Source organism: Lolium rigidum, chromosome 6 (genome assembly GCF_022539505.1).
Source record: "Lolium rigidum isolate FL_2022 chromosome 6, APGP_CSIRO_Lrig_0.1, whole genome shotgun sequence".
Classification (NCBI taxonomy): Eukaryota; Viridiplantae; Streptophyta; class Magnoliopsida; order Poales; family Poaceae; genus Lolium; species Lolium rigidum.
In genome coordinates this window covers 272,082,055-272,094,289 of record NC_061513.1, presented here as the reverse complement: position 1 = coordinate 272,094,289, position 12,235 = coordinate 272,082,055, and positions in this window count along the sequence as shown.

Below are 12,235 nucleotides of genomic sequence, written 5' to 3'. Positions count from 1 at the left end.
CGGCACTACCGCTCTGGTACCGCCAAGGTACCGGGTGGAGTCCTGGGCCCGGAAAGGCCATGCCGGTACCTCAACGGTACCGGCAGCGGTACTACCGCTTTGAGCCCACGTGGCAAATCTGTGGGCTAATTTGAAACCCAGAGCGGTACTACCGTTTGCCCAAGCGGTAGTACCGGTTGTGCGGGATCTGCTGATAACGGTTGGATTTAAGGGGAGCCTATAAAAGGGCCCCTTCTTCTCCAGCTCGACTTTATCCCTTCTCTCTCTCCCCTCCATTGTTGCTGAGCTCAAACCTTGAGGATCTCCCCACCTACCCAACCAATCTTGCCCAAACTTTGAGGAGTGGTGGAGGAGGCCCCGATCTATAGTTCTACCAAGAGCGATTTCACCAATATCACCTAGTCCTTAGTGGATCTTGAAGTTAGGGTTCCTATGGTGGGATCTTGGAGGAAGTGCTCCTATGGAGGCTAGCTTGGAGTTGTGCTAGCCCCATAGGGTGTTGGGAGCCTCCGGAGTTGTGGAGCTCGCCCCAACCTTGTGAAGGAACCGCCGCCTCGACCGGCTACTTAGTGGAGAAGGGGAAGCTCCTTTGTGGGGCTTTCTCGAGGAAGAAGGTGAGGTCTTCCTTCGTGGTGTGGCCGTCTAACCTTCGTGGTTAGCACCTCCTCAACGCAGACGTACTCCCTTTTGTGGGAGTAACTGCAGAAAACAAACCTCGCCTCGTCTCCGCATCCCCGGTTGTCCCGCTCCCTATCTCTATTACCTTGTTCGGTTCCTTTGCTCGTTGCACTAGTCCAGGATCATACTAGGAACACCTTTATCATCAAAGGCATCACCTTTACTTCCGCATCGCGCTTAAAATTGATAAAAAGTTATAAAACTTCACCGGCCCAAAGTACCGCTCTGGGAAATTCCACGCAGAAAAGCCCACAGAGCGAAGTGCGGTACCTCGACGGTACCTCGACCGGAAGTACCTATAAATGGACCCCTTCTTCTCCAGCTCGATTTTATCCCTTCTCTCTCTCTCTCCTCCATTGTTGCTGAGCTCAAACATTGAGGATCTTCCCACCTACCCAACCAATCTTGCCCAAACTTTGAGGAGTGGTGGAGGAGGCCCCGATCTATAGTTCTACCAAGAGAGATTCTACCAATATCACCTAGTCCTTAGTGGATCTTGAAGTTAGGGTTCCTATGGTGGGATCTTGGAGGAAGTGCTCCTATGGAGGCTAGCTTGGAGTTGTGCTAGCCCCATAGGGCGTTGGGAGCCTCCGGAGTTATGGAGCTCGCCCCAACCTTGTGAAGGAACCGCCGCCTCGACCGGCTACTTAGTGGAGAAGGGGAAGCTCCTTCGTGGGGCTTTTCTCGAGGAAGAAGGTGAGGCCTTCCTTCATGGTGTAGCCATCTAACCTTCGTGGTTAGCACCTCCTCAACGCAGACATACTCCTTTTTGTGGGAGAAACTACGGGAAACAAACCTCGCCTCGTCTCCGCGTCCCCGGTTGTCCCGCTCCCTATCTCTATTACCTTGTTTGGTTCCTTTGCTCGTTGCACTAGTCTAGGATCATACTAGGAACACCTTTATCATCAAAGGCATCACCTTTACTTCCGCATCGCGCTTAAAATTGATAAAAAGTTATAAAACTTGACTAGTGACCATTCAACCCCCCCCCCCCATTCTTGTTCGCTACGATCCATTCAACTTCACACTAGTAGAAAACAGGGCTTTCGTGGGAGCCTTTTGTCGCGGGCGCGCCTGCACCCGCGACAAATGGCGTGGCCACGTCGCCCCGAAACCATTCGGAGCAAGGCGGGCCTTTTGTCGCGCCCTTTTGTCGCGGGCCGTATAACAACCCGCGACAAAAGGGGTCTTAGCTTTGGCGCCCCCTGCCAGCACCCCTTTTGTCGCGGGTCGTAATACGGCCCGCGACAAAAGGGCCATGCCTATATATACTCACAGCCAGCTTCCCCCCCCACCTCCCTACATTTTTTTCCTTGGTGGTGAAAGGTGGAGGTGTGGAGGTGTATGCTAGCTCATTTTTTTTTCATGTGCACAAGAGGTGTTTGATGAAATGCTTGTGAGGGATGCCACTTGATTTTATTTGATAAGATTTCTCCTTTTTTTGATCCTAAAAGGTTAGCAACTATTTTCTCGTATATACATAGTCCGTACAATACTAATTTTAGCAAGGTGATTGCATCTGATACATAATTGTACTTATGATGCAGATGAGTCATCCATGGATGTACGGTAACCGATGTGCTCCCACTTTCAGAGAGGGCGTGAATTCTTTCCTGCTTGTGGCCGAGGCCAACAAGTCGAAGCAAGGTTTTATGTGTTGTCCATGTCTGAAATGTAAGAACGAGAAGGATTACTCTTGCTCAAGAGACATTAAGAGCCACCTGCTTCGGTTTGGATTCATGTCCATCTATAATGTTTGGACCAAGCACGGAGAAGAAGGGGTTATGATGGAAGACGACGATGAAGAAGAAGATAACGATGACCAGTACCGATCTATGTTCTCTGAATGCGATGATACCGCAATGGAAGACAATGAAGAAGAAGGAGGTGAAGAACATGCAGCAGATGATCCTGTTGGTGATGATCTTCGTCAGGCCATTTCGATGCAAGAAGAGAGCGTGGCACGGATAAGGAGAGGTTGCGGTTCGACAAGATGTTAGAGGACCACCACAAATTGTTGTACCCGAGGTTGTGAAGATGGGCAGAGAAAGATGAGTAGCATATTGGAATTGCTGAAATGGAAGGCGGAGGTCGGTGTGACTGACTCGGGATTTGAAAAATTGATGATAATATTAAAGAAGCTGTTTCCAAGAAATAACGAATTGCCCGTCAGTACGTATGAAGCAAAGAAGCTTGTCTGCCATCTAGGATTAGATGTGCAGAAGATACATGCATGCATTAATGATTGTATCCTCTACCGCGGTGAGAAGTACGAGAATTTGAATAAATGCCCGATATGCGGTGCATTGCGGTATAAGATCAGAAAAGATGACCCTGGTGATGTTGAGGGCGAGCCACCCGGGAAGAGGGTTCCTGCGAAGGTGATGTGGTATGCTCCCATAATACCACGGTTGAAACGTTTGTTCAGAAACAAAGAGCATGCCAAGTTGTTGCGATGGCACATGGAAGAACGTAAGAAAGACGCGATGTTGAGGCACCCCGCTGATGGTCGGCGGTGGAGAAACATCGGGAGAGAGTTCCCGGATTTTGCGGTTGAGGCAAGGAACTTATGGTTTGGTCTAAGTACGGATGGCATGAATCCTTTTGGGGAGCAGAGCTGCGATCACAGACACTGGCCCGTGACTCTATGTATCTACAACCTTCCTCCTTGGCTGTGCATGAAGCGGAAGTTCATTATGATGCCAGTGCTTATCCAAGGCCCAAAGCAACCCGGCAACAACATTGATGTGTACCTAAGGCCATTAGTTGATGAACTTTTGGAGTTGTGGGCCAAACCAGGTGTACGTGTGTGGGATGAGCACACCGAGCAAGAATTTGACCTACGAGCGTTGCTATTCGTAACCATCAATGATTGGCCTGCTCTTAGTAACATTTCGGGACGGACGAACAAAGGATACAATGCATGCACACACTGTTTAGATGAGACCGAAAGTAAATATTTGGGAAAAAGCGAGAAAAGTTGTGTACCCGTACAATCGCCGTTTCCTTCCGCGCAAGCATCCCTTAAGGAAAAAAGGCAAGCATTTCGCTGGCGAGGCAGACAACCGTCCGAAGCCTGTCCCCCGTAGTGGTGCTGATATATTTGACATGGTCAAGGATTTAAATGTTATCTTTGGAAAGGGTCCAGGCAGTCGACCTGTTCCGAAAGACGCTGACGGACACGCGCCCATGTGGAAGAAGAAATCTATTTTTTGGGAACTAGAATATTGGAAAGTCCTGGAACTCCGCTCTGCAATCGACGTGATGCACCTGACCAAGAATCTTTGTGTGAATATTCTAGGTTTTCTGGGCGTGTATGGGAAGACAAAAGATACAACAGAAGCACGGGAGGACCAGGAACGTCATAAAGGACGAAATGGGAATCATCCAGGGCAGTTTGAAGGGCCTGCCAGCTACGCTCTTACCAAACAAGAGAAGGAGATCTTTTTTGAAGCCCTATTCAGTATCAAGGTTTCGTCTGGTTTCTCGTCGAATATAAAGGGAATAGTAAATATGGAGAAAAAATTCCAGAACCTGAAGTCCCATGACTGCCACGTGTTTATGACACAATTGCTTCCGGTTGCATTGAGGGGACTTCTACCAGAAAATGTTCGACTAGCCATTGTGAAGATATGTGCATTCCTCAACGCAATTTCTCGGAAGGTAATGGATCCAGAAACTTTGTCGGGATTACGGGAAGATGTGGTCGAATATCTTGTCGGCTTCGAGTTGTTGTTCCCACCATCCTTCTTCAATATTATGACGCACCTCCTCGTTCACCTAGTTGAAGAGATTAGAATTCTCGGTCCTGTATTTCTACACAATATGTTCCCCTTCGAGAGGTTCATGGGAGTATTAAAGAAATATGTTCATAACCGAGCTAGGCCGGAAGGAAGTATCTCAAAGGGCTACGGAACTGAGGAGATCATTGAGTTTTGTGTTGACTTTCTTCCTGACCTTAAGCCGATTGGTGTTCCTGAATCTCGGTATGAGGGGAGGCTGACTGGAAAAGGCACACTAGGAAGGAAAGCAACGGTGTGCAGGGACAAGATTTCTTTCAATCAAGCACACTACACGGTTCTATACAATTCCATCTTGGTGGCTCCGTACATCGAGAAACACAAGAATGTTTTACGAGAAATAAACCCAGAGCCAGCCCGAGTCCTTGATTACACGTCAACACATGAATACCTTCGGCAGTTGGTTGCAAAGACATCTCATTAGTGACCCAAGCTGTTGTAGAGCAGCTGTACTTGTTGGCCAGGTTACCATCTTCAAACATATGTACATTCCAAGGGTACGAGATAAATGAGAATACATTTTACACGATCGACCAAGATAAAAAGAGCACCAACCAAAACAAGTGGTGTCCGCTTCGATGCAAAAGATGAGAATGGGCAAACCACCACATATTATGGATACATAGAGGAGATATGGGAACTTGACTATGGTCCCACTTTTAAGGTCCCTTTGTTTCGGTGCAAATGGGTGAAGCTCAGCGGTGTACAGGTAGACGATAAGTACGGTATGACAACAGTGGATCCCAACAATCTTGCGTACATGGACGAGCCATTCATCCTAGCCAACGAGGTGGCTCAAGTTTTCTACGTGAAGTACATGTCTAGCAAATCGAGAAAAAGAAATCAACAAAAGAATACATCAACCGAGGAGCCAAAGCGCCACATAGTTCTTTCGGGGAAAAGAAACATCGTGGGAGTGGATGACAAGACAGACATGTCAGAAGATTATAATAAGTTTAAAGAAATTCCACCCTTTACGGTGAAAATTGACCCAAGCATCTTGCTAAATGATGAAGATTCTCCATGGCTACGGCGTAGAAGATCACAGCAGTAGATTGCGATGTAATAATGTATTCTTCATATATAGTTCCCAAGACAATCTCTACATTTATGTAATAATGAGCACCCTTTCCCCAACACTGTTAGAGGAGATGGAACTTTAGTCCCGGTTGCACCCACCAACCGTGACTAAAGGTTACCCACACATCCTCATCCTGCCGACAGCCTTTAGTCCCGGTTGCATCCACCAGCCGGGACTAAAGGTTGCCCGCCTATTTTCTTCCCGCGCTTCCCACCGCTTACCGCCTCCGTCTTCCCGCCATTTTTTCACTATATATATGTAGGCTTGGTCTCCATTTACATATCACATCTACACTCATATCTGCAAACCTCATCACCCTCTCCCATGGCTTCCATCGTATCTCTAACACCACGGGAGGCGGAGGCACTTTGCGCCTCGAACTACCCCTGCCCGCCGGGCTACCGCGTCCCGACCGGCTGGTTGCTGAGCGTCGGAGGCGTACCGGTCCCTCCTATCCCTCTAGGTGTGGCACGCGAGATGGCCATCACGAACCACTACTACTTCGAGCTCACGCCAGAGCAGCGGAGGAATCCCCGATGGCATCCCGACTACAGCCCGACTTGGGACAGCTTCTTCATCAATCGGCGTGAGAGGGCGGTTGCCAGGTACGAGGAGGACGGCCCGCCTCCTTCGAACTTCAACGAGGCCAGCCGTCGGCTGTGGTGGCGCGGCCGGACTCTCCAGAGCGTAATGGCCTACCGTGGCCCCCGCCTACGCTACCCTCAATCCCAGCCCACGCGTGCTCACCCGTCCAGGTTCGACAACCGCGACCCCGATGCTAGCGACGATGACGTCGGCGACTATGATGACTACAGTGGCGACGTTTATATGGCTAGGCACGACTATGACTGAATGGCTCCAACATTCGAATCTGGCCATGTATCTTAATTTTCAGTTGAGCTCTGTACTTTAATTCCAGTTCAATCGTAAACTGAATTTATAAACTGAATTTAAACTAAAACAACCGACAACGACTTTATAAACTGAATTTAAACTAAAACAACCGACAACGACTTTATTGAAATTACAATAAAATAGATAAATGACTAGTCTAGTCTCTACTCGTCGTCGGAGGTTGTCTCCGTCCAAATGTCATCCCACCGAGGGTCATTTTCGGCCCAAGTTGTATTCGGGTTCTCGAGCTCGAACTCGGCGACGGCCCGACGGTGGCGCCTGTTGGACCTGCGTTGTGCCCTGAGGTCAGCGAATAACGCGTCGGTGTTGTCGACGTCGTTGGGGAACTGCGCCCTCCACTGGCGCATCAACTGCTCGTCGTGCTCGGCGATGGCGATCCTGCGCTGCACCTGGCGGTGCCGGCGACGGTCCTCGTCGTCGAGGAGGCACGGCGCTAGCGCGAGGAACTCCGCCTCCTCTAGCGATTCAACATCCGGGAAGTTCATGTCGCGCCGTGGCCGCCGAAATCGCCACGCCGCCGCGTCGTAAGCGCGCGCCGCCAGCTCCGGCGTGTTGTACGTGCCGAGGGTTAGGCGGATGCCACCGGCGCGTATCTCGGCGTAGAACCTACCGCTCGGACGCACTCGAACGCCACGGAAACCGGATGACCCTCGACGATGTGGCGGCATCCCGGAGATGAATGAGCGGAGGCGGTGGCGACGTGTGGCTGCGCGCGCACGCGGCGCTCTATATAGCGCACGCGGGGCATGACACGTGTAAGCCACGGCTACACACGTCGCACGCGGGGCATGGCACGTGTAAGTTACGGCTACACACGTCGCACGCGGGGCATGGCACTTGCAAGCCACGGCTACACATGTCGCACGCCGGCAGCGACGGGGCGACACGTGGCACAGGGAAGCGACACATTGGATACAAACGGCCAGAGCCGTTGGATGCACTGTGCCACGGATGCCACGGAAACCGGATGACCCGCGACGGCGTGGCGGCATCTCGGAGATGAATGAGCGGAGGCGGCGGCTACACGTCGGTGTCCGAAATACTCCGCATATCATTAGGGTGAAACATACACGACTATGATGTGAGATGCAAATAGGTATATGGATGTCATATTCATGTTCATTGGATTTTTCTGATCAATTTTCATATATAAAACATTTCTATTTGAGTTACCATTTAAAAGTTATTAAAATAATAGTTTTTATTAATATAAAATAGATAAACGAGGTTTATTTAAAATAGAAAAGGAAAAAGTTCAGAAAAGGGGGCTGATCCGCGTCCAACGGCTCCAGGCCGTTGGATTCAGGCGGCCGGAGCCGTTGGATGCACTTGGCGCGGATCATCCCCAACCACCTTTTGTCGCGGGTGGTGGCACGACCCGCGACAAAAGACCCCCTCTTTGTCGCGGGTCGTGCCACCACCCGCGACAAAGGGGGCCTTGTCGCGGGCCGTGGCACGACCCGCGACAAAAGGGTGTCTCCTATATAAGCTCCGCGTCGCGGGCGGAGCCTCCACCTGCGACCCCGGAGGCAACCCTAGACGTTTTTTGCGCCGCCAGGCTGCCAAAAAAATCCGCACCGCCGCCGCCGTCGCCGCCAGCAGCTACGCCGCCCCCGGCCACCGCCCCCGCCACCTCTGCGCCGTCGCTGCCCCCGGCCGCCGCCCCCGCCACCTCTGCGCCGCCACCGGCCCTTCTACCGCGCGCGCCCTGCGCAGGTAGCCGCCGCCGGCCACCGGCGCCCCCGGCCATTTTTTTTTTAAATTTTTGTAATATTATTAGTATTAGTTAGTTAGCTAGTATAGTTAGTTAGTTTAGTATATGTATATGTATAGTTAGTATAGTTAGTATAGTTAGTTAGTTTAGTACAGTTAGTTAGTTTAGTATAGTTAGTATAGTTAGTTAGTTTAGTATAGTTAGTTAGCTAGTATAGTTAGTTAGTTTAGTATATGTATATGTAGTTAGTTAGCTAGTATTTTTTTTTAAATTTTTGTAATATTATTAGTATTAGTTAGTTAGCTAGTATAGTTAGTTAGTTTAGTATATGTATATGTAGTTAGTAAGCTAGTATTTTTTTTTAAATTTTATTAATATTATTAGTATTAGTTAGCTAGTATATGTAGCTAGTTAGTTAGTTTAGTACAAGTTTAAATTTTGTATTAGTTAGCTAGTTAGTTAGTTTAAGTTTTCTGTAAATCTTTCAAAACGCCCCGACCGGACCGACACCGTCCCACGCTCCGTCTCCCTTGCTTCGCCACCCCCGACGCCGCAACTTCCCTCTCCTCTACCTCTGAAACGTCGCAACTTCCCTCTCCTCTCCCTCTCGCCGACACCAGTCGCTGACACCCTCACGCGCCCTCTCCCTCTCGCAAACACCCCTCTTCTCTCCCTCTCGCGAACACCCCCGACGCCGCAACTTCCCTCCCTCTCACAAACAACCGACACCCTCTCCCTCTCGCAAATACCAGTCGCCGACACCCTCTCCCTCTCGCAAATACCGCCGCCGACACCCTCTCCCTCTCGCAACCAACCGACGTCGATACCCTCTTCCTCACGTGAGCATTGTCGAGATCCTCTCCTTGAGCCTACCCCGTCCGTGGTTAGGGTTAGGGTTTGGGTAGTGTTTGGTTAGGGTTAGTGTTTGATTAAGTTTAGGGATTGGTTAGGGTTAGGACATGTACTTATCGATTTAATTTTTTGCGGAAACAATGGATCCATTCGAAATCCATCGAGACTTGGAACAGGAAGACCTATTCGAGGACATAATCCGCGATGGTCCAGAAGCCGACCGAGAAGAGCGCGACTCTGGTGATGGAGAAGACCGCGGCTCCGGTGATGGAGAAGCCGACGGCTCCGGTGATGGAGAAGCCGACGGCTTCGGTGATGGAGAAGCCGACGGCTCCGGTCATGGCGAGGTATACGATCACTAGGCATTAATGGAATTCTATATGTACATATAGATATAAATTAATTAATTTTTATTCTCTTAGGCCTCCGAAGATAAGTTGGAGAAACGAGGCCCGGCAAAGAGGTTGAGCCCAAAAGACCACTTCACAATTGAAGCTATATCACCGAAAGGCCAACCGGTGGCACCCGCGGCTGTCAGAGTGACATTTAAAAATCAGTGCGGAGTTCTGGTTAGGGATCGTCTCCCGATCACTATTAGAGAATGGAACAAGACCAAGAATGTGTCCGAAGATCAGGTTGCCGATAGGTACAAAGACACACTTTTTGACGACCTCATGACACATTTCACTTTGCCAGTTTTGAGATCGGAGTCTGAGATGGCCAAGCAGAGGGCGCTAGTGAAGAAATGGGCTCTTCAGAAGATGGGGGAACTTTTTCGGGCGTATAAGAACCGGTTATGGGCAACTTATAAGGCCGAGAAGAAGCCTCCATTATTCGAAAACTATCTAGCGAAGCAGGAGCATAACTGGGAAGAATTTGTGAAGTACAAAGAATCAGAGGAGGCTATGAGACTGTCAAAGAAAAACAAGAAGAATGCAAGCGAAAAGAAATATCACCATCATACGGGGCGAGGGGCCACGAAGTAGCCATGCCTAAGTGGGATGCACAAGAGGCTGAGATGAAGCGGAATGGGATCACCCGTAACCCGAGCGAGAAGGATGGGACATTGGGGCTCGAAATTGGTTCCTTGGGCATGGCTGTGAGTATGACATGAAGACAGGGAACCTTGTTGAAAGTGACAGCAAGGTTAAGGTACCCAGGGAAAAATGGATTGAAGTGATGGCTGATATTAAAGCGGGAAAACTGAAGTTTGCTCCCGATAGAGAGAAAGACTTGTCGACGCTTGTCCTCGGTAATCCTGAAAAGGGAGGACGAACAAGAGGCTTCGGCCCTAGTGTTCCGTGGGCGCTTGGGTTTCCGGACGACGCGGAGACTTATAGAAGCCGAGCGAGAGCAAAAAAACGCGAGCTGGAGGTGCAGAATGACCGGATGGCCGAGTTCCAACGTCAACTTGACCAGCAGCAGCGGGAGATTCAGCAGCAGCAGCGGGAGATAAATGAACTAAAAGGACAGCGCCAGCCAGATAATACCGCCGGCATATCTCGGCCGGCGAGACAAGCAGCGTGGCCGACTCGGAGGCCCCGCCTTTACGGATGATAGATGGCGGTCCTAGCGACCCCGTGGATGGAATCAAGGAGCAAACACCTTGTGATCTCCATGAGGTATTCAGGAACTTATCTGTTAAGGTGGCGGTCGGCTTTGTCTTACCTGCATTTGGAGCTGAAGGTGAGCCGGCAACATGGCATGGCAATGAGATTCCAGCTGGCTATGCTCGTGTCGGGGTGGATTCAGTTGTACCGTCGTGGGAGACATTGCAGCTCGTAATCCCTGGAGGTGATGGTCAGGTTACACTCGGAGACGTACTGGGAGAAATCATTCTTTGGGAAAAGAAAAACATCAAGCTTCCAGGTTGGGTAGCCCCTAGTACTAGTCGTCCCAGGTCACCATCACCTCCTCCAAGTGATCGCAGGCCACCATCACCTCTTCTGACTGATCACATGTCGCCACCATCACCCTATGGGTATGACCATGACATCCGTAGTCCATCTCCATCTCCAGCGCCGCCGCCTGCGCCCACTAAGACTCGGAATGCACCCAGCCGGAAGCGTTTCAAGAGTCCTGTCCGCAAGCGGTCGCCCCTCCCAACAAGCACTCAAAGGTTCCTCCCTCCCGTCCTTACGATCGTACTAAAGAGGAAAATGAGGCCATTGTAAAGAAACACGTGCATGAACAGCTTCATAAGGAAAAACCTCCAGCGCCGCCGCCATACACCGAGAAGCAAAAAGGATATGCTCTTGATTTTCTGAACACACCATCGCAATATGACTTACACGAGAAGAAGGATGACTACACACGCACACTTGCGAGGGTAATTGGGGACAAGGGCACTGCTAAGAAGAAGGATAGTGCTAGCACGAGCAAATCATCAGCTAGAAGTGTAGCCGGGAAGAAATCAAGTTCAACAAGTGCACCCCTCAAGGCCAAGCAAGCAGCGACAACGGGCAGAAAAAGAAAGGAAGTTCCCCAGCTCGGAGAACAGGCCAAACAATCGATCCCACCACTCAAAGTGTCAGATGTTCCCTCGGTGTACCAGGAACATGGTGATTTCGACCTGGAAGCAGCTGCGGCGCTAGCGGCTCAAGTTGGCTGTACCGTGGAGGAATTGATGAGTGCCCATGATGCAGTACTACCCATTGCTGATATAGCTCCTAAATTTGTCTATGGGGCCGACTTGGTCAGCAAAGAGCGGCTGCATAAACTGCCAACGCATATGCGGAATTTGCATCAGTGGTACATTGATGCGTGCAAGGAGAACACAAGTTACATCGTGGCGGATATCCCAGAAGATTATTACTTCCGAAAGGAGGAGATCCATATTGAGATGAATGAACTCCGGCGCTTATTCAATTTAGACGCCCTCGACAAATCTCTCATGAGTTGCTACTCGCTTGTAAGTTGTTAACTACATATAAGTTCATGTTCATTCAGCTTGTTCCTGTTCATTGCATATACTCATTATATCTTATGTGTTCTCTTATGCAGACCGAAGATCATTGAATGCGAAGTAATAAGATGTTCAATGTTGGGTTTGTTGACCCGGATAAAGTACATCATGACACGGTAAAGAATAATGTCGAAGAAACGGGGGAAACCTACTAAGGTTTATAGGGGAGCAAAGCTTCGTGATTCAATACTGTTTCCTTACAACTACAGGTGAGAGTCTTACCGATCTGT